This window comes from Solea senegalensis, linkage group LG9 (assembly GCF_019176455.1).
Source record: "Solea senegalensis isolate Sse05_10M linkage group LG9, IFAPA_SoseM_1, whole genome shotgun sequence".
NCBI lineage: Eukaryota > Metazoa > Chordata > Actinopteri > Pleuronectiformes > Soleidae > Solea > Solea senegalensis.
This window is the reverse complement of record NC_058029.1, coordinates 9,291,053-9,315,170: the sequence shown is the minus strand read 5'-3', so window position 1 is coordinate 9,315,170 and position 24,118 is coordinate 9,291,053. Positions and strand designations below refer to the sequence as shown.

Here is a 24,118-nt window from a genome sequence, read left to right as displayed (position 1 = left end):
CATTGAAGACAACAAATCAAATGACTTTTTCTTGGATAATGAATTCCTGGATTTTAACAGAACAGTGCACTTTGAATCAATAAAGTTTATAATGTGTATCCACTTCACGTTAAAACCTAATTGTGTTTTAACAGCCTTCGGGTATATGACCTATAGGGTGGAAATGGCAGCCTGGCTGATTGTAGGTTTTCAACAAGAAATGTGGACAAGAAATGGTGAATGGTGAAAGAACTAAATAAGAACTTAGAAATAAATTGTTATTTTAACTCTGAGACGATATAAACATTTCCTGACGAAAATAATTTGTTTTTAGATTCTTAAACTTAAACAGGCATAGCCTTCTGTCCGCACTAAGATTATATAAGTCACGAGGAAAGATGTGATACCCCATGTTAAATTACAAGGACTGTATGTTAGTGAGCTAGAAAGGATTTCTCGTCCCTCACGTAAAATATTAATGTTTATCTCCTTTCACAATAATAGAAATGCACCACAATTAACTTATTTTATCCCGATGAGAGATAATATCCTTTATTGTTCCATCGCTAATACTGCTAAGAAGGACAGGTTCACAGTTGCGTGATTAGATCTCAAATTCAGTCTCACACATGTACTTGGATCTCGCAAAAACTTGGATGGATGTTCAAAGGTAAAGGTGTTTTGTTTTATAGGAGGACCTTTCTATTGTTGAGGAGGAGAGGATGCGTTTAAGGCATCATACTGTAGTGCTGCCACAACGTTGCATACATCCACCTGTCTCCTCACACCGTGTGTGATCATCATAATGTGGGTGAGGAAATGATTAAACCTAGCCTGCCCTCCATCCTCGGGGAGCTGTGTCAGCACACAAGATGACACGGATACGCTCAGAATGACTCTAATAGGCTGCCATCCTAAAATTCAAAGCGTATTCGCATTTTTTGCTGAATATGAAACAAAAGCATTTTTCTCCCCCTAAACTGCTGATAGAAACAAAGTGGCTGAGGAAATCTGTGTATCTGTCAGAGGCTGCTTTGTGCTGCTGAGGCCGTTTTCTGTGGCTTTTTAATATTGGTTTTCCTCTAAGGTTCCCACGAGTCATCTCAAACATCACTTACTGTGCGTGCTGCAAGAGCGTAATTAAATCTTTCATTAAAGTTTAATTAGTCAAACATCTGAACGTAGCAGTTTACCTTTTGGTTTGAATAGAGTGAATACCGTATATTAATTCATCTCTGAATTAATTATGGCTCGCAAGATATGGTGCCCAGGATATTTATTGCTGTTTTTTTTTTTAAATGGCTGCCAGGTGGCAACATTGGTTAACTTAACCAAATCTAGTCACACCTACTACCCCATTCCCACTGGTCAAAAAAACATTTTGTGGCAATGTGTGTATGAGCAGTAAATTATTTGCATAACAACCGGTCCCAGATCCTCTTTTGTGCTTATGACAATTTAAGTTAACGCAATGAAAATCAAAGTGACCGTATGCGAGTTATAACCATGCTGGCAAGCACATCGTGTAATCATAATCCAAACTTGAGTTTTCACAGTACAATGATTAATGTTAACAACTGGCCACATTCACGTCCAAAAAAAGTAAAAGTGGGTTTGTTTAGCACCGGTATAAAGACTAAGTGACAAATAGACCATAAACTGGTTATTGCTCCAGAACTGCTGACTCTAGGCCATTTTAATGCACCCTTTTAACCACTTTTTTTCTAGGAAATGTTCAGTTTTATTTTAGTCATTTGTCTAAGCAAAGGTTTCATTCACAGTTTCCTGCTACAAGTTTGTGAATCAGTGGTTGGACGAGGTTAAATTTCTACAAGTATCTGGTTGTTGTTGTCAGTTATTTGTCTCTGAATATTTATTTTCCTTGTGGTCTAACCTACATACCATCTGCATGGATACACGTACATGTGATTGTTAACATACGTGCATAGATTTCTGTTTTCTTAGTTCATACCCACATGGCGATCGCCTATAGCTCTAGGACTAAGTCACAGTCTGAGCTTGAGTCCAAATGTCCAGCTCACTCAGTGTTATCTTCCAGGTTAGTGGAAGTGTTTGCATGTATGAGTGTCACAAAGAGAAATTAATTTGCCATCCCTTGTCAGCCATGTTTCAGGAGCGGTTCCCCTCAGCTGTTTTTAGAAACTGTCAAGACAGGAACAGGAAATAACTGTCATGCTGCCAGGAGCTCAGGCAGAGATGCTGGATAGACAGAGTGAAGGTGCCACCACCGGTACAGTAATTGCTTTCAGTGGGAGCATTAATGAAATTACCTCAATGGGAGTTGGACTCATTGGCAGGGAAAGGGGATTAAATCGAGGAGAGTTCTTTCACCAAATGTGTCCCAGGCTTTCCCACATTTAAAGTTACAGCAGAGAGCAAATGTTTGTGTTTTGTGTAGCAGAGTGGGATGTCACATTGGAGTGATTCAGTACATTGTGGAAAAGGTGCCTTTCTGTGGTAGCTGTGGATGACTCATCACAAACAGAGTGAAGACAGAAAATAAACACTGTTATTGTCATGGCACGCACACATTGCCAACATTGTATGCTCGGCTTTGTCCCTCGCACACTTTCATGCCGGGTTCGTGCACCTCTGCCCTCATCTGTACAGCGATCTGTGTGTCGCATCCCCATCGTGGCAGTTAAGTTTATAATGACATATTGTTAATTACACATTTAACAAGATATCAGATGTGACATTGATATACCACTTCTCCTGACCTTCATAAATTGTAATTAGATATCCGTCTGTAGCTCTGAGCTGATGAGCAACATCAAGGGGGCTTGCACTTGATTACTTATGTATGTGGTGGGAAGGGAGCAGTGTCTGGGGAGTAGAGTGCATGCTGGGATGTGTTAACCCACGCAAAGGCATGCTGATCCAATCACAATGAACTGGCTGACATCCCGACACGGCACCGTCAGTCGCTCTCCTTGGACTGACCTTGAGGTGTGTGCGAACAGTTCATGTCTGTAACTCATGTGCAATACAGCAACAAATAATTCAGAGACGTTATTTGAGGAGACATTAATGTAAAATACATTCAAACTAAACTGTTTGAATGTTTAAATATGGAATAACTTCTTGTAGGGTTAGGGTCTGTCTGCCACGGGATGAAAAAAGACCAAAGTTAGTCGTAGTTAAAGTTAATATTTTTGACTAAACGGCACGATGTCGATGTGCAGATAACGGGAACAACATAGTCACAACAGCAGGAACATGTCTGGAGCATCCAGGAGAGGCCTGGCATCTGGCCACTCGCTGACTGGTTTGCTGTGAACGATCTGGAGCTTTTTCTGCTGTTCTCATATGTCTGGGCTCAGGCAGGCATTGGCCAGTGATTTGACAAGCGAGCTGGCAGGCCAAGTTCTGGAGAAATGACTTGTGGACATTTGGATTCTTACATGCGTCACCTCCCCAGAGAAGGTCTGAAAGCATTATTGTGATCGTGCACAATTCAGTGGCAACACAAAATGATGATGATTCAAGCGTGAAGTCATAAACGTAATAGTAAAAGAGTGAAGAAGGGAGTGATGTGATTCCTGTAGCTAATTGATATTGTGATTTATTGTGTAGTTCTGATATTAAACAAACTGCATCTTCAAGGTAGGATATTTTTGTGTACGGAGGTGCCATGTGGGCACCATAGTGCAGGTAAATGTGGGAAAACTTAAATCAACTTGAAGATGCTGCATCACATGTGGCATGATGCACTTTGGTTTGTTGATTCCCAGTCCTGAAGATTAGTACTGGCGAGAACATCTCCCAAATTGGGCACAATGTTACTATAAAGCCTACAAGAACAATGTGGATATAATCAGTCTTTTGGCCTGAGATAGTTAGTCTGCACTTGTGCTGCTTACTTGAAAATGCTGACGGCAGCAGGGGTTTGATCAGCCAACCTTGACTGTGCCAGATCTGAAACTTAAAAAAAAGAAAGTGACAGCGACAGTGTCAGAGCTTGCGGATTGCTAAACTCCACAGGGGCCACATTAATTCCTCTGTTTCTTCATGGGCCTGAACAGCTGAGCTAATGTGAAGGAAAACAAATTAGAAAGATGAATTTACATGTTCCCTGGTAAAACTTTTGCTGGAGTTAAATTCCATTATCACTCTTTCGTTGATTAATGACGGTCAATGTCGGCGTAATCAGATTTACCCTCCGCACCGTCTTGTCTGTTCTAACTGCATAATCCAGAAAAAACGGTGTTCAGGCCAACTTCTCTCACTGATTGAAGGCAGTTGATTTGACTGACTCAGCCTCCCATTGATTTTGCATCCTCTTTAAAGAGTGTTTGTGATTTTGATGTAGCGACGGACAGTCGATAATCAGTGGCGAAAGATAAAATCACAGCTCCTGTTGTGCTTCAGCTGCTGGTTTTCACATGCAGCGTCACACTCTGTGCAGGTTGTTTATATGAAAATGCTGGTCTTGCATCAAGATAAATTCCACCCCAAAACATATGTATACATTGGTGTTTTTATTATTTTATTATAGAAACCCTGACCTTTTTTTTTTACTCTAAACAGTCAATAGTGTTGTGTTTATTCAGATAGAGTAAAGAGAAAAGGTTGTGACACTATTCCTATAACCCTCGGTAAATAAGTAAATCGTCAGAGAACAGACTAAATTAAATTGCTATGGTGGACAAACATACTGTGTTGAAAACACTGCAAAATAAGAATTGAATTCATGTCAATTTAAATTGTAAATTAAATTTAAATGTGCACCTTAAGCTTAAAAAAACAAATGTCCTGCTTTGTAGGTTTTATTGTTGTGTTGAACAGGGTCTATTTCCCCTGAATCCCAGTACATCCCCTCTGTGTTTGCCTTCATTCAACATAAGGCAGTATTTTCTGACACCGTAGGTTATCAAAGTAAATGTTTTCAGACGTTGGTGGGCACCAGCCAGGGGCTCCTCCTTACCTTTTATAAATGTACATAATTAACAGTGAAACATGAAAATCAGTAGCAGGAAGGTTACGTTCTTTTTCCTCTTCTAAGGATATTGTTGTTGTTGTTGTTTTATGTGTCCCGACCTGCAGAGATGCAGTGTTTGTACTGGTCACGTTTCCTACTCTCTCTTTCTCCTGCTGCTGCTGCCGTGACCTTTCCGTGTTCGACAGTCGCACGACAACATCAGCGCCCCAGGAGTAGAATTCCTGCGCATTCGCGTGTCATTTTATTTATTTTTTTATTCTCCATTGGGATTTGAACGTGTGAAGTGATGCGTGCTGTAGCTCCGGGATGATGCACTGTTGCTTTTATTTGGTCTGTTGCAAATGAACCAAGGCACCAGAAGATAGAATAATGTGGCTGCAACGGAGAGAATGCAGTAACGAGCCTACATTTTGCCATAATGCATTGCCTGACACATCAGATCAATGTACAGAGGTTCAATGCTAGACAACTGAAACTGGTGAAAGTGAGCCAGCAGGCCATTGCGACCAACTAATGAAATTTTGATGCAGCTTTATTTAGAACTATATTTTGAAGGATTACATTCCAGGCTCCATTTCCTACTTCAAAGGCAAGCTTTCACCACTGCTGGGGGTCGCAGGCGTAGCTGTCCCACTCCCCAGAATATGAAAAGTCCCTTTTTTTTCCCTCCATCATGCATAAAACTGTAACTTGTAATCTGACTCACTTTATTTTCCGTCCTTTTCCCACTTTGCTCTGTTAATCCATTAAGTGAGATATGCAGCGGGTTGGCGCGTGGCTCTCGATTAGATTAGATTAGTGCTTTCATCACTTGTGGCGAGAGGAGAGGAGCGGAGAGGAGCGGAGTGGAGGGCTGGGGTGATGGTGGGAGTGCTGAACTTCCAGTGCTCTCCACTGAAACGGTTCTGATGCTGTTCATATTCATAACTTGAGAGCTGAAGTGAATACACCTGTCTGGTTATTTTGCTTGTTTACATGGTGAGTGCTTGTAGAAGATCTGCATGATTAATAACATTAATAAATGACATCAGCGACCCAGTTTCTTCTTAAACAACAAATGTGTGTGTGTGTGTTGGACCATGTGACATTGTAACGGCACAGGAAAAAGGTGGCAGGCGTTGTTGTAAAGTAATATAATGAGTAATTTGCATTTTAAAGCAGCACTAAGCAGCCTTTGATTTTTATTGTTGCTGATGTTATTATTCTGCCTCTCTTTCATCCTTGTGAACAGAAATTATGTAATGTGTGTGTGTGTGTACTTTTTCCTTCCTAAAAACAGGCTCACTATGAGCCCGGACTGAGGGAGCGTTTGTATCTATACACTAGCAGTGCCATAGGGGGGCAGGGGTGAGAAATATGTATCCCATCAAACTGCGGAATGACCATATTTTTCAAGGAGTAGAATTCACATCAGAAATTTTTTTTTTTTGCGCTCTTGTGTTCAATCACTTCCTGTATGCAGCATGGAAATGTCACTGTGCAGCACAAGTTCCGTACGGAGAAATATAGAATGAGTTGATGATCAGCATTGTTTGACATTTTTTTTGAAACCCTTCTACATTTGGTCATTTTTTATGTAGTAATTCGCGCTCCTTGGTTCCACTTTCATCACGACTATATGCTGCAGTCCCCATGCAGCATATGATCAATATCCATGTTGCAGTCAACCTTGCCCTTTTGGCCTTTTCCTTCTCCCTCATTACCACCTCTCCTTCACCCTCTCACTCTGTTTCTTTGTATATCTCTTTCATTTCCTCTCTTCCTCTCTCACTAAACTCCTGCTGGATGGATGGTTTGCAGCTAAGCGAGGTGCAGCAGCTGCTGCCCCAGGAGATCGCTGACCTCGGGTGAATGCTGTGGAAGAGTCAAATTAACGTTTTATTTCATTACTCACGTTGAAACACCAGCAGCCAGGCAGCCGCAGCAGTTCTCAGTGTCATCCAGAGGGTAAACATTGCTAAACCAGGGGGAAACAACACAAACATCAGAGCATGGGAGGACCACACCAGACATAAAAATAACAGTTATTTCTGTGTCTTTCTTCAAATCTTCTACCGCGTAATGTCATGTAAATAAATGACCAGCAGAGAAGAGCAGCACCTCTGGGCGGTGTGCCTTAAAACGAGAGTAGGGAAAGAGAGTCGTCCTCTGTTGCTGTGCAGTCTTTCCTCTGCCTCGGCTTTCATCGCCCCGGCTCGGATGATTTCATATCTTATATAAAGACAGATTAAGAATAGATAGATAAGGAAAAGACAAAATGGCTTCACACTGCTGTCAGTCAGGAGTCGGATTTGCAGTGTATAGGCGACTGTCTCCCTCTGCCATTGCATCGGCACCATTTTGCTGACCGCCGTGACATTTTTTGTGATCATGGAAAAGTGCAGTGGCTGAATTTATTGTTGCGGTGCCTCTGCTTTTTTTGATTAATGCACTCTGAGCTCATCCTTATCTGGCAGGAAGCATTAAAATGTGAATCATACCTCTTTATTTTCCTTACTTTATTGAGACCGGCGGTGTAATGTATGGACATTGGTGTGGGCCGAGGTAACAGAGTGAGATCGTATTAATGCAATCTTCCAACATTATCATTCATTACAACATTTGCATATAAGATATATATTATATTTTCATATATTTTTAATATCATATGACATTCATATGTATACAGTACATTAGATGTGTTCATAATATCATCATCTATTAAAACAAAAACCCCATTAATATTACATGCTTATATTTGACATGTATGGTGCACCACATGTCTGTGTAAGACTTTAACTGTAATAAGTAAATGGGTTTCATTGTCTCATAAAAAAGCTGTTATTGATCACCTCATCAGACATTTGGTGTGTGAGTTGTGATTGGATGTGCAGCCTGTCATTGTGGGCAAACCTTCTCAAGGGCTTGACTTTAAAGGTCTGTTTAATGTATGGGGGTGTAGGGGTCTCAGAGTGCTATTAAAACCTAAAAGCCTCCAGCTTTTGTTCATTGAAATATAACCTAGACTGTCACTGAACCTGATTTATGGCTTTTTCAGAGATGGCAAAGAAATGTCCAACGCCATAACGAGTTTATCTCTTAAAATGTTAAAGCACTGGGAAAATCAGCGTTGGAAACATGGCCTTCTACAAAAACTAAAGTAGGTTGTTTTAAGTGGACATGTTCCAGTCATGACGGCTCTTATTGGCTCTTAGGCTGATTGCATTTGTCAGAGAATACAACCTACAACAAAAACCACAAGGGTGCTGTGAATATGGAAAAGAGCTGCACAGGCACACAACCCTCCGGTTACACAGCCCTTCAGCTTCCAACCACTACAATCCTCTCAACCAACAGTAGTGTGATAAGTGTAGTTTGAGAGGCAGTTGAAGAGTTGAAGAGAAATGGGAGCATCGACATGGTGTATGAGGGTTTCAAGACGGAGGGAACAAGGTGCCACATCTACTAATTCTGCACACAGTTCTGAGGAAAGTTAAGGTAGCGGTGACAAGGACACACCAGTGCTCATCAGCCTCCTACACAGAGCTGGCTGCTAGCACTTACTTTTTCTTTTCCTCCTCCTTACGTAGTGAAGCTAAATTGGCCCGGACAGCCTCGGAGAATGGCAGCGGGCTCCAGTCCTGTGGTTAAATTTGTTCCCGTTATGCAGAGAGCAGACATTAGTGAAGAGATTATGGTTTGAACCTGCAGGAGGTGGCCAGGTTGAGGAAAATAGCCTGACCATGCGTTTGTGTGAGGTTCAAACATTTTACCAAGGTGTTGTAGGATCTTAAACAAAGTCAAATCAGTCCTGAATGATTCAAGCTTCCTCTTGCATTACAGGTGTGTGTGTTGCTTTAGTCGGACGACTGACGCGGTCTGCCAACATGCAGAGCAAACTAATTAAAAAAGTAATTTATCCCTGCTGCCAATGGCCTTTTACATGACGTGCTATGATTGATTGATCAATTGATTTGACTGTATGTAGTTACTGCTGGCTGCACAACAAATTACCCCTCAGGGATAATAAAGATACCTTAAACCAAGATCAGAAAAAAATATGCCTTTTTCCTTAGTAGTACAATCTTGGGTGAATTAAACTTGATAGAACTTGTTAGTTAAGCCAAATTGGACAGAGAAGTTCAGCTTGCCACCACAGTGCACTTTGGAACAATACACCCTGATCTGACTTGTGTTGCACCTCGGGGTGTGTGGGGCAGAATACATGTGTAATACCTATGCATTTTGATGCCCTAGGTGAGATTGGGATTGGGTGCCACCGCAGTTGTTTCTAGAGACACAGTAAAAGCTTTTTCCCATGAAAAACTGAAATATGTACATGAATGACGACAAGTACTCTCTGTTGACAAATCAAGGGACTGCAGTGTGTCTGTAGCTGGGAGGCTACGGATGGTTATGTTGTTATCCTTCTCACTGTTTGACACTGGAAATGCACATAATTAACCCTTTGGGAGATACTGAACTGTAGTGCTTGGAGGAAAATGGGCTTTAGGGAGAGCTTTAGAGGTCAAAGTGGAAGGTCAGTCAGACTAGCATGTAGTTTTTTGTCCCAATTAGCTTAGCTAAGACTAGCTAGCACTGGGTAACTTAGCTTAGTGTTGTTTACTACAGGTATGCGAGGGGTATCAATCAAGTGTCATCTTTTAAATGCGTTGTAGTATCAGTGGTAATAATCATTAGTATTATCATATAATGACTTCTACAATAACATTCTGTTGTATGTAACTACTTTTTTTGTCTTGCACACGCACACACGCTATATATATTCATAAAGTCCAGGTATCTCTTGTTTTAAAGTTCCACTGGAGCGTCTCTGAATGGTTTCTGACAAATCTACCCACTGGTACATGCAATCTTAAAATAAACTGCCCTTTTCTCTCCATCTCCTCCTGACTGCTGCTGTATTCAAATCACATCTCTCCATTTATTTTGTTCCTGGGCTCTGTTGCCTAAGGTTGACCCGTGAGTCATCAAAAAAAGAGAGATAGATTATGCAGCGGTGCCTGGAACACTTTGCACTTGAAATACATGGAAAGAAATGCAATATTCAACTAAAGAAATAGGAGAATTGGACTAATCGAGTGTTCTGTGAATGCACCATGTGAACCCTTTAGTCCTCTCATAATAGATTATGAGAAGGATGGTACAGAATACATATAAGGCTAAAACACTTGCAAGACTTGATATAGGTTCAATATTATTTTTAAAAGATGACATGCAAAAGTATCTATATGTATATATCTTTACATGTTCAGATGACGTGCTACTTATAATATATTCACCATGTCATACTTTCTAAATGTACTGATTTATACTACTCAACATGTCGAGCAACATAAATGACTCCTGAGAGAATTTGACCGAAGCCGATTATTTCTGTTGTGACAATTCAAGTGTATAAAAATGCAAGTGCAGCAAAGTCAAACAATGTCAGGGTACAAAATATTTTTAAAGTTATTTACATCCTCCCGCATATTACATCATGACTGAATCCATCTGCATTCATCAACTCTCCATGAAGGAATTATTACTCCGTCATCAGCATCCGCAGTGATGAATGAAAAGATAAATAACGCCTTGTGTCTTTAATGTCAGTGATGTTGCCCTGTCTCACTTGTAACCCCTCAAAATGCACCGTTAATGGGATTGATTTTAATCTGGGTAATTTACTGCAATCAAGATTTAATATTTGCTCCTCATATATACAGATAGATAGATAGATAGATAGATAGATAGATAGATAGATAGATAGATAGATAGATAGATAGATAGATAGATAGATAGATATACACAAATCATCATTATTATTATCATTATTAAGCATGAAATACCTTTTTAATCATCATCATCATCATCCCAGTGAGCTGTGTTGCTGTAAATCAGCAACGAAGAGTATCAGAGTGGAAGAGCATGTTTGAAATACATTCCCAGTTCTATGTGTAGTTTTTTTTGTTGTGCATTCTCCTCAAGACTGTACAATAACTCACACAGATCCCGGCACCATCTTGACCTCACACTGCCACTCGGTCTATTCTCACTTTCCTGGTATTTGTGCATGCATATGTGTGATCCACATCCAAGCAACTGCTAACTTGTGAATCTAAGTCTAATCAAATTCAATTGACTCTCCTGAGCTGTTGGCTGTCGGAGTGCTTGTGCTGTTTGATTGCGGCGTCGTATGATGTGTTTACAGCCTTGTGGTGCTGATTAAGCACTAGGAAGGTTGTTCTCCACCATCCTCAGCTAAATTAACACGGGAAGGTGAGATGGGTCCTGTTATCGCTGGTGTTAACACTTGAGGAGGTGTCGCAAAGTCAACAGCAACCCCATCATCGCCTCTCAGGTTTGTGGTAAATTAGCACTGCACCAGAGAAATCACAGGATTCCCCCCCTTTTATCATGGATTTTCTCAATAGTTACCTCACAGTTTAATCTTTTATATGCAGTAATGCAGACAAGTGTGTGATCGCTTCATCTTAATTTGAAGTGGCTGCAGTAAGAGAGATACTTATATAGACTTTCTATATTTATAAATGGAAAAAGGTGTAAGGAACTGACTTTACAAGTGTTTCTATGCTCTAATATCTGTGTGCTATTTCAGTGATATCTGCAGCATTTTGTTTTACTGATATCTGCAGCATTTCGTATCCAAACAACGTCAAAGTTGGCACTGCACACACGAGTGCCCTCAGTTAGTCACCTGCCAAGTTTAAAGCCTGTCAAGCCTCCTGTCATTTATGCAAATAACAGACAGATGTTCCTTGCATTTATAGATCCATTACTGGTTCAACTTGAGCAATACACAAGCAGTTAAATAGGTTTTCATTAGGTTTTCTGATTGAGGTGGTTATCAGTGAGACGTGACCATACTAGTATCTCATTTAATTTGATTCAGTTTATCTTGTGAAATGGAGACATCCATATTCGATACCATCTTCCATGGTTTGTAAATGAGCCTTCGCAGCTGTTCTCCGAGGATGTGACGGTGAGATTCTGAGAAATGTACAAATCCCATTTAAAGTGCATGCAACGCATCAAAGGAGTGGTGGCAGCAGTTAAGGTCTGAATTAAACTGTCTAGTTAACCGCTTTACAAATCGTGCTTCATGGTCCCTGAGAGGCACATGAAGCCGGTTGTCTGCATAAGTGGAGTTTAACTTGCCAGTGTAGACATGTGACATGTTAACAGCAAGTGATATTCAGTGTTGTTTGGACATGAATGTACAATTATAATGACCGCGATACTTCTTCCTATTCATAACAGATTTCCTGACTTTGTTCTTCTCTGGGAAAGCTTTGATATACTCAACAGATTGTTTCTAAGCAGAGAAGAATGGTGGCCTTAACACCGTGTTTCCCAATGGTGGTCCTCGGGGACCCCTGTCCTGCATGTTTTGGATGTTTCAGGTGTGTTGGAGGAGCAGCGACACATCTAAAACATGCAGGACGGAGGTCCCTGAGGACCACGATTGGGAAACACTGCAAATTATGCTGGTAAAATAGTGAGGTCCAACCCAGAGAGTGTGATAATCTTACTAATCGGTTGCCCAAAAAACAGACTAGTCTCCAGGTAGAGAAAAGGATTTGTTCTACTTGTGTCCTTTAATGCTTTGTCACTATCTTCTCTACCGCCCTTGTCGCCATCATAAAATCATGTAATGAGTCAAAATTTAACAACTTCTGTTATATGAAACATCAACTGTAATTGGTAAAAGCAACAAAATTACAGATCTCTCCATGCACAACATATTTGCAGTACATTGTGACATCTTAACCAAAGAAAATACTGGTTTAGAGTTTCCTGTAGTGTTGTAGTTTCCTAAAGTTTGTATAATATTCACTGACAGTAAATGCTGCTACACCAGCTCCAACATTTAATATTGCCTAGTCATTCACGTCTACTGCAGGGTGTTGCCTGGACAGTCTGTGGGTGTTGCAAAATCCTGTGACAGCAACACCTAAACGTACTACAAGAAGCTCAGCTGAATAGTTAGAGTCACTAAGAAAAAAAGAAATGTGAAACTGGCCTGTTGGATCTCATTCACAGGTTGGAAATCCTGACTCCAGAAGATGACTCCTATGTTGGAGGTGACGGTCACTTTTACCTTTCATATCCAGCTAGTTAGTTAGGATGTGTGATTTGGACTGGACCGAACTGGATTTGGGGTTTAGATAATAGTGTGTCTGTGACAAATCTAACATATCAACTTCTGGATTTTGAGAATGGGACTTTATTTATAGGGAAACACTGGAAGATTGTTTGAAATTGAACACTGCAGTAGCATCTTGTTTGTTTTTTAAATGTGAGGAGAGCTAAGGATTTCACAGAAAGCTTCTTGCAAACACTTTCATACACAGTGCACACCCACATGCACTAATGATGTGTCTGGACCAGCTACCAAACAAATAACAAGAGGAGAAGCTTGGTTCACAACACAGAAAGACGGAGCATGACTTCATTCTTAGCTGATGATTTCCCAAGAATATATTTTCATAGAAAAGTTGTTTCTCGCTTCCATTTTAACATTTAATATCTCAAATATAATCTTTAGCTGGTGCAAAGGGGTGCAGCTCAGGTAATGAAAGAGGCCCAAGAGTAATCGTGGGGACTGTGTTTAATGTATATTGATATAGTAAATGTATAATTGAGATCTGTACAATAATTATTGTAGTAACTGAGAATGTCAACACGAACACACGCACGCACACACACACAGTCGGCATGTCATGAACAGTTGCTCTAATTAGGCCTGATAAATGATGTGTTCTCTGACCCCAGAGTCGGGTGCAGGAAGCAGACGCTAAAGGCAGTGCAGTGAAACCAACAAGGCTTTTATGGCTGCTGCTGTTAAAGGAGCACCTTAGCTTAAAGTAATGTTGATGTATTTTTATAACAGTCGTGCATGACCATGACAAACGTCCTCAGAACAATACCAGCGGGAGAACAAATGACCCCCGCGGATTGTGCCTAATAATCCTAGTGTGGCATAATAGAAAGTCAAAACTGCAAGTCCGAACTTGGAGATATACTTTTTTTTTTTCATTTATTTTACCTTTTAAATAACCAGGACATCAACTGAAATTACTTTTAGAATACAAAAACGACAGCTAAACACAAAAGGAGAGAGACCAAAGTCATTTCAGTTAAAACAGTTGTGATTTTCTATCACTGTGCCTTTTTAGCTGAGATGAAAAGTTCACCATGGGACCGATTAATGTTCAAGCTTTGATGTGCTTTATACATTTTTGCACATTAAACTGTTACATACAGATGTGTGGTCACACCACAGAACATTTAATAATACTTCTCCCAGCATGGAAGCAGACTGTGGATGCAGCTGCAGTCAGCTTGGTGCAGAGGTCGCCTTGTGTTGCCATGTGGCCGTGTGGACTGTGACATGTGACAACTGTCGCCACAGTTTGTCATGTCGTAAGTGACGGGCAGAGATAATTAGGTCTAGGAAGCCCAGTTGCGAGTCGGAGCACCTCTTTTTAGCCAATACACTCAATTCTTACGTGTCGTCCAGGTTGCAGTAAATCTTGAGGTCTCACAACGGGAGTCTGTTTTGCAATTGGAAAACCACTCTCACCTTATTTACATAGTCGGTGAGTTTTAACAAGTAGAGATAATCAAGCGTCTGCCACTACCACATGATCTTCCGATGAAGTTCCATTAGATCATCTGTGTCTGCTGCGTCCCTCGATGGATAGCACTGCAGTCCTTGGTGACGGCATGTGACTGTAGATCCTGGTCTCACTGCACGATAACGGTGTGCTCCTCGCCATCCACCTGAGGGTTACTACGACTTCAGTGTTGCACAGAGGTCAGCCATGACACCACACCTGTCGCCCTGTCAAGCGGAGATGCTATCAAAATGAATACTCTGTGCCATTAGGTTTGCAACAGTTCTTGATCAAAGGAACGTGATAACATGACATGATTGGCTGAGGGGAAATTGAATGTTTTATGATTAGAAAGGTAGAAATAGATGTATACTGGATCCGTGTTGTGAATGGCGTAAGTGGCTGCTGAAACCTTTTCCTTCAGGTACAGTAGGTGTTATGGGTTTGTAGTTGACCGCTAGCATAGGTTTTTTTATTAACGGTTGGAGAGTATCTGTGGTAAATGGGTGTCTTGGCTCTAAAGATTGGTATCATAAGATAAAAGCAATTGATATGCAGGTGAAACGTAATCAGAAAGCACTTTTTTTGCTGTATTTGTGTTGCATGCACATACTGTAGTGGCACTGAATAATGTATAACCTTTAAGACCTTCCAGAATAGCGTACAATGACATATCCTGTTGACTTTGAACCTAAAACATATGTATGTCTTTACATGACAAGACCAAAGTCTTTATTTCTCTCTCTTTATCTTTCAGTCTTTTTTCTGGAGAATTCGTACTCCCAGCTACAAGACTCTTATTTCTCTGTATAACTTACTGCACATGCTGGACATGCTGCTGCTGCTGTAGCAAATACACCACAATGAAATCAGATATTTTTTAACTGACACAGGCTCAGGCACCCTGGATGCTTGAAGACATCTGAATTTCTGCTGAGGCTGCTGTGCTGATGATACGCTCGAAAATTTGGAGTCAACAACATGAACTTATGAACCCAAACTCCCTTAGGTGAGCAATCTAGGCTGCTGCTGCTGCTGCTGTTCTGCTCCTATTAATACCAATCTATCATCATATGAACACCATAGCTTGAGGGTTGTTACTCACCATGTTCATCCCTACATGGCTCCAAGGTTTCTATCGCCTAAAGCCGTGTTTCCATCATGGTACAGTTCTGTTTGGAACGGTAGAGCTTGTGTCAGGCTTGTGTTTCGACTGAGAATGGTACCCTTTTTTATGGGTAGGTGAGTTGTGTGCTGTGTCCGATGTTGTACCAGTACACCAACAACAAAGAAGCAGCTTGTTTTTTCTGCTTAGTTTGTGGCTGTTTGTCTCGGCAAGACGTCAAGCTTTGTATGAGAATAGACTGTGAGGGTTGAAAAAAAACACCGGTCGCAAGGGAGTGACGCGAGTGACCGTACCATTACTCTGGTACCTCAAGGCAAGGCAAAATAGGTACTGTACCAAACCAAACCGTTCCACGGGGTGGAAACATGCCATAATGGCTACTTCCAGCAGGATAATCCTGTTAAACTGGATTAAAGAACTGATCCAAAGAGAGGAGATTTTCGACATCTGTATCTCGATGCTTTATATAGCTTTGAGGTTGTTTTGTGAACAAAATGGTGTTAGGGTGGTGTTCCTGACAGGGTTGCTGGTGAGTGTTTATCGGTAGATTGGTGAGAACAGTCTTGTGTATTGTAGCCATCAACAACTTTTTATTAGAAGGCAGCAGAATCCCAGGCTGCTTCGCTGGGGATTAAGTTATGTTGGAAATTCATGTCGCGGGCCAGATATATTTCAGCACACCATGCCTGCTTCCATAAAACATGCAACAAAAGGGACGCTCTTCATGAAGCCCTCTTATCCTTGACATGTTTGACATTCGAAACTAACGCATCGTCCAGTAAAGTCATCCCAGTAGCATCATTTCCCCTCCCAGGCTAAAAGCCCAGGGACACTGAGTTACAGTTATCATGAAAGGTCATTTGCAGAATATGTTGCCTCCATGCGGTCGCATATATAATTCAAGAGAACAAGCTCTGGGATAGAATATATTTTCTCTTAGAACATGTTACCAGCCAAATGTTGTGCAACTCATTTAGGCCTGTTGTGATAGTTTATTGAAATTAATTAAAATAGTGGGGGCCACACGGTGTTGTAGTGGTTAGCACTCTCGCCTTGCAGCAAGAAGACCCGGGTTCGAGGCTCGGTTGGAAAGGGCCTTTCTGCATGGAGTTTGCATGTTCTTCCCGTGTGTGCGTGGGTTCTCTCCAGGTTCTCCAGCTTCCTCCCACAGTCCAAAAACATGGTGAATTGGACACTCTAAATTGACCGTTGGAGTGAGTGTGTGAGTGAATGGTTGTTTGTCTCTATCTGTGTGTGGCCCTGCGATGGACTGGCGAACTGTCCAGGGTGTACCCCGCCTATCGCCCGATGAAGCTGAGATTGGCACAGCACCCCCCGCGACCCTCTGGTGGAGGATAAAGCGGTAGATGATGATGACTAATTAAATTAGTTTCTAGCAATGTGCCACGGGAGAGATCCCCTGCTGAGTTAATGTCAGACTCATCAGAATCAAATGGGTTAAGGACGCAATTATATGTGTACTAGCGAAGTCCCTCACCTGCCGTAAGAACACCTACGTTTCAATGAGAAATAATGTGTCGTAAGTTAGAAACGGCAGTCTCAGCCTTTTGAAGATGTATATCCTAAGTATCTCATAAATTAAAATAATCCCTCAAGGAAATGGGAGCAATGTGAGCACTCACTCTTTAAGATCAATAGAGTGGTGAAATTGTATCGTCTCTGAAACTCGGCAAGAAACACTGCAAATGCTAATTGTGTGCATGCGTGTGTGTGTTTCAAATTGATTAGCTATAAATTATTCATCGGCTTCTCCTGATCGTGAGGAGTCATCTCTTGGTGTACCTGTGAGAAGTCCCCTGCAGAGGTGTGCGTGTGTGTGTGTGTACATGGTGAAATCACACCTAGGGTTCCTCGCAACTCTTCTCGAGGTGTGCCAGGGAATCCAGACAGAGTGTGTGTGTGAAGAGGAAATGAGCATAAACGTGCACATACAGACTTTACTCTCCAGATCTGATAAACAAGCTCTAGAAAATACTGTCTGCTGCTGACATCTACCTAATTAGTGTCAAAATAAGAATCTTATTCTCTTATCCCAGAGACATATGTTGTCAAGTCTCTTCTACGTTTGCTCTATATGATGAACTGATGCCACTTAACACCTCTACACTTTTTCACACCACATTAACAAAGTATGTTCATCTGGAAAAGTGATAGAAGAGTTTTAAAGAGGCAGATCTCAATACCAGCTATTTCCTGGAAAAGAAAGAAATCGATTTGTATTTTTGGCTTCTGTAAAGCTGTCCCTATCTTGGAAGTTTGGTTATAAGCTGTGGCACACACACCTGTGAACTTGCACTCCCTATGGTCACCAATGTGTGGCGCTTTTCCACTACAAAGTTCCAGCACTGCTTTTGCATTAGGGAGAGTACCTGGTACCTGGTGTTTTTTTAGCACTTTCTCTGAGTCAGGAAGTGCAGGAAGTACTGAACTAATCTTTAATTAAGTGAGTTTTATGATTCAATGCACCAAAAACAACTGTTTTACACGTCACTAGTCTGCATGTGTCGCTTGTTAAACCACGTCATGGTAGTTTCATACAGCCGCGCTGTGATGACTCCGCCCACATGGAGGAGGAACTATAGTAATGGAAAGTTGTCGTGCTGTGCCGTAAACTTTAGCCATTCACTCATTCACACATTTTTTGTATTATTTAATTTAGCCTTTATATACCCTGGTAAACTCCACTGAGATCAAGGATCTCTTGTGCAAGGGAGGCCTGGCTAAGATAGCAGCAGTGAAAGCCAGAGCACACATACTGTAAGTTTATACGAGTTGGCTCAAAAAAAAAAACATTTGCACACAGACAAAACCCAGAGGTCTTCACCTGAGCCGTAATCTGCGATTTTGAAGTTGAAGACTGTAAAATTATCCAATGCCAGAGGCATGAACGCTTTCTTTCTCGGATCACTTTGAACTTTAGGAACAACAAACGCATTCTTACAGCGCATCTACTTTTTCTGTTGCACATCACTCCCGTTCACATGTTGTCAGACCAAGTTGGGGTCAAGTGTTTTGCTCAGGGTCACATTGGCGTGTAAATGGAGCAGGGAATTAAACCCGCAGCCTTCCAGTTAGAAGACGACTACTGGGACACAGCCGCCCACCAGAAGAGGATAAATATAGTATGTATCTCCATATCTGGACTTTCAGGCTTTTACATATACTGCTGTTTTTATACTTGTGTGCTGCGAGGGATTAACCTTGTTTCCTGTCATGATGTGTAAGCCCTTTTCTAAATATAAGTCTGACAAGATGAATTCCTGCTCTGATAATGAATTTCTGTGCAGCATAAAACTATTTATGTAATGCTGCTCCCCTCCACTCGCTCTCCTCCTCCTCTCCAGTCCTTGGCCTTTCTGATTTAAAACCCATTTTCCACTTCTCCCCTTTGTCAATATATCAGAGAGAGAGAGAGAGAGAGAGACAGAGATCACTGCATTCCTGTTTGCCAGCAAAGGGTTTGTTTTACTGATTACTCTGGGCTTTTTTGTCCCTTGAAGGGGCAAATTAGGCATTTTCCAGTTGACCTTTTACACCACAGACCAAGACGACTTCAGCTGGTCACTCGTTGGTAGCACGCAAAGAATATTAACTTAATATTTTATTCTGAAAGCTGACAGTAACTGAGCAATAACTCATTCTCCTCATCAGTCCAAAGATGCGCTGGTTTGGATGTTGTCATGGTTTTACGTACATATGTTAGCGGTTGTCTGTGTTGAGGGTGGAGACTCAGGAGCTTGGATCCTAACTGGATCCACTTTGAGAATGTTTTAGTGCAGTTTTAATCACACAGACTTAATAAGGAAAATAAGGTTTTATTCAGACACATAAAAACATTAGATTTTCTTCTAATGTCACGTTATCTTACTGACAGAGTTACAGGGGCCGCACAACAAACAAAAAATTGTTCTTTTAATTAAGAAAAAAAAATCTAATTGGCACTATTTACCCTGTTATTTGCCCTTGGCACATCAACCTGATTTATGATTTTTTAATTTTTATTTTTTTTTTCTGTCCTGTCCAGCAGCTTGGACATACTGTGTTATTGACTGAATGCCTTGTAGTTTGAGACAGATTTGCTCTACACAGGACAAGAGTCTGTCATATTATTCGGTTATAACTGTTCTTCATTTATTTATGTTCATTTTTATGCAATGCAACAATAACAACACCATTTACAATAGAAGATGGCAACAATGATGACAATAGCAGCCACATAAAATAGAGTAACCTAACCTACAATGACTGCATCAGTTTGAAGTCATTTATTGTGGATATACCGTTGTTTCATATAAAGCATGATAGAAATGCTGCTTTTCCTCTTCCAGGTTTAAGGATTTTCACTCTTAAGTGCAGAATGTTGCCTTTGAATACAATTCTTCCTTGGCAAAAGTGAATTGAAGTTGAATAAATGAGCAGTGTAACACAGAAACACGGGGAAAATGCGAGAACTGCAATACGTAATTTGTCACTCAAACGAAAACATAGCGTCGAGTGCGGTTTGGTGTGCAGATATTCTTAAGTATATTGATTCACTTCATAGCGCGACATCTTGCGTCTCTGAACGACAACTCAACAACGCTGTGTGGCAGGATGTTTTCTCTGAAACAATGTGCAGAGCTTAATGCAGCCATCTGTTCCTCCTGCATCATTTTTGATAGTTTTTTAATATACAGAGAGAGAGTGAGAGTCTGACCAATGTGTGCTGGTTGCTGCGGTCTACACTCTGCAGCTGTACACAGAATCTGTACAGTATGGATGGGTAGGATATTGAGTTAGAATTAGAGAATATTATTGGCTTGTGATACAGAAGTGCTGGACTCTCGCTCTGTCTATTTGTGTACATTTGGGAAAGAAAAGAAAGTTGTTTTTTTTTCTCATTTGTTTCTCTCTTACATCTCACTCCTTACTTATTTACATGCAGACGGGAAGATCAGTATTCTGCTCAGCCATTTTCTCCTCCTATATGTTGAGAAACATCTTTATGCACAAAACTCAACTTTAAAACGACCCTGAATGCAGATGGACGCCCAGGCGGCGTTTCATTACCAGACATATTTCAGGGTGAGAGTGGTGTTTCTCACGAAGATGGAGACCTGAGATGGTCTCAACCTCTTTATTCTGCTCTCTGCATCTCTCTCTGGCAGGATCGCACACTGATGGAAAGCCTTGTTGTTTAGTCAGCCATAAAAATTGCTGAGCCATACGACTCTCTAACCAGCCGAGTGGCGGCCTGTATGAAGAGAGTGTTGTTGATTTTCAAGCAAGTGTGCCTTTCTTATCTATGCTTACTGTTACTACTGTAGGTGCTCTCCGCAGTAGGAGTCACATAAGCCTAATATTACTAAAGATAGGAGCACCAATAAGTTCCTGTCCTGTAAATACCAACACATTGCTGAACATGCATGTCTGAGCTAGAGCTATGGTCCATAAAATGTTGAAAAATGTTGATCAGTGTTTTTCAAACCTGGAAATGATGACGTTCTCATATTTTGTCCACAAACCCAAATGATTCAGTTTTTATGATTTCTTTTTCTTGTATAGAGCAAATAAACACATAAATATTCACATTTAAGAAGCTGAAAAAAGAAAAACACCAACTTTGATGAATCGATTATCAAAATAGTTGATGATTCATTTAGTATTAGTTTAATAATTCATTAATGATTCATTCTGATCCATATTCACTCATAATTTAAACAGTTTAACTGGTGAAGTAACGGATCCCAACGGTTGTTTTTCCACACTTAAAGTTACTTTGTTTATACTTAAGAGAATTTTAGTTAAAGGTAACGCCTTTTACCAAAACTGCAATTACAGCATAATTGAGGTCACACTAATGGTAAATCAACATGTAACTTGTTAGTCTTGTAACAGACCTGTTGTAAGTCAACAAACTAAAGTCACTTCACATAAATGTGTGTTAGCGGGTTACATTAGCCAGTTACTCCTATAAAGATAACTAAGTCACAGCAGGTCAAACCTATTCAAATGTGTTTCTTCAATTCACAAAAGCAACACATGATCCTTAATTTGTCCTAATATGAAACACATTTGTCCAGCTATGATTCGATATGGGAGGAGTCCCCGGTCGGTGAGTCGCCACCTCTGTCTTACCTGAAGTGCTGGTAGTAGTTTGTTTCCATGGTGATGACAGATGGATGTGGAGCTTAATGGAGATGTTCTACCCCAGAAAATGTTAAGATTTCACTTTTCCGCAAAACCGTGGCAAATGTTACTTACGTGCAATCTGTGTCGGGAAAACTAACTTTCTCCTTTTGCTGAGGAAGCAGCGGAAACCTCTTTGATTTGGCACATATTAATTAAGGAGCAAAGCATATGCTGACACATGAACACTGACAACATAGGTTCATTACATTATATACTCTATATATTTATATAGTGAGAGAGAGAGAGAGAGAGATGGGGAGAGATGACTGATGTGTCAGTCATAACAGATGCTCAGTTTCTTAGTACTACATGGAAACCTGTCAGCTCTTCTCTTAAAGAATACCTTCCATTACAGTACACTGAAAATTCAATTTAGCTGCTTTAATATACACACTGGGTCAGCGTACGGAGCAGCGGTCTGAATGTCTGCAGCGAGAGGCCCATTAGCCACTGAAGGCTGATACACTACAGTATTTGGTTTTTCTATATGAGGCAGTGGCTCATTGATTTTTTTGCTTTCCATTTTTGATCTTTACCACCGAGGCCCAGGATACAAAAGCAGAGGTTTACAAGTAAAAATGTTTCAAAGCATCGCATTCTAAGTCCATATCACTCCATAATGTCTTTAGTGGCCTTAAAACTGTTCTAAATAAACATTTTTTTAAATTGTATTTAAGAACACTGAGCCAATTCATGCCAATTACATTAAAAAAAATCCATCGCATAATTAATGTGAAGTTCATGAAGCATATACAATTTTGTATTTATAGCAACATAATGCATTCTTGAAGTAAAGTATATGCTTTGTTTTTCATGTATGTGCTTTCACTGCATGTGCAGGGAATTAAAGCTCTGCATGCCGGTGGATAGGGGGCAGTAGAAGTACAGCTGCTAAACTCGTCTCCTCGGCATGACGATTGCATGAGCATCAATACTGGGATTTGAGTGAGTGTCCACTGTCCCATCATTATATGTGGAGTTGTGGTTAAAGCAAAAGACAAAAAAAAAGGGGAAAGATTTGGGTCAGCAGTGGCCTGGAGGTGTGGAGCTGTCACACTGGAGCAGGTCTGTTAGTTGGCTGCATCTATCGAGGAGGCAGCATGCTGCTATCAGGCTTGAGTCGTAGATTACTGTGTGTGTGTGTGTGTGTGTGTGTATGTGTGTGTGTGTGTCGCCTTCAGCCCAATTTGCTTCTCATCTTTTTAGCATTTTTAATTGTTTGGCTGAGTATTTGAAAGGGTAGCATCTGAGTTGGTGTTATTAGCGTTAGTTATGTTCAGCCTGTTTCTAACTGCATGGAAATGATTTGTAAAGCTTTAGTCATGATACCTTCAGGCAGGGCTGCGGGGAGGCGTGGCACCATAGCGACGAGGTATGGAACAAACGTCGGTGTTGCCTTCTGCTGGGGAACATGGCCGAAACATTATCCTTTTGTTCTATTGATATTGAAGACCTTCTTATTGTTTATTGTATTGATATTGTATTATTGTTAGTTAATACACCACAGTTGCTCTTTGATACATCATTTATTTTGGAGGGTTAACATTCTTGCCTAATAAAGTGAGTTGTCAAAGCTTCTTTTTATCATCATATCACAGATGGAACCCAGATACTTTTAGCTTCTACTGACTACATCACGTAAAAAAAAAAAAGTGTGCTTATGTATTGAGAGACACACACACACACACACTGATGGCCTGCAATCTCATGCCCAGAGACTGTGACTCATCACCAGACGGCTGAGTGTGACACATCTCAGCCACCAGGACCCTTATGCTTTTACCACCTGGAACAGAACCAGGTGACTCGCCCCTGGAGCCCAGCCACCTGTGATACATGGTGACGACCGGCCATGACACAGCCCATAACACCCTCCATCCTAAGTCTACCCCACCTTCCCTTCCCTTGCTGCTTCTGGCATTCTGTCTTGCTTGCGTTGACAGCTTCTACATTCTTTACCTCTCTGTCCTTTCACTCTCAAACTCTTCCTCTGTGTGCATGTACACACTTCTTCCTCCTCCTCCTCCTCCTCCCAAACCCTGAGGTCTTGGCTCAGGCATCAGTAATGGAGTCAAATCGGCTTGGCCAGCTCAAACCCTCCTGTCTGTATGTCCCTGCTTGTGTCGGTTATATTGGGTAAATAAATTGGCACAGTGCCCCACTCTCCTAATGAGTACATGGTCACATGACAGGTCTTTTCCTACGCTTAAGTTAAGCAGTTCATGGGATCGATTC

At 41.0% G+C, this 24,118-nt stretch overlaps 1 protein-coding gene across 3 annotated transcripts in view; it reads left to right on the top strand.

Annotated features, from left to right (window-relative positions):
- Window positions 1–24,118, top strand: part of oxr1a (oxidation resistance 1a) — a 125,846-nt gene that overhangs the window by 10,141 nt on the left and 91,587 nt on the right. The gene's annotated exons all lie outside the window — the stretch shown is intronic.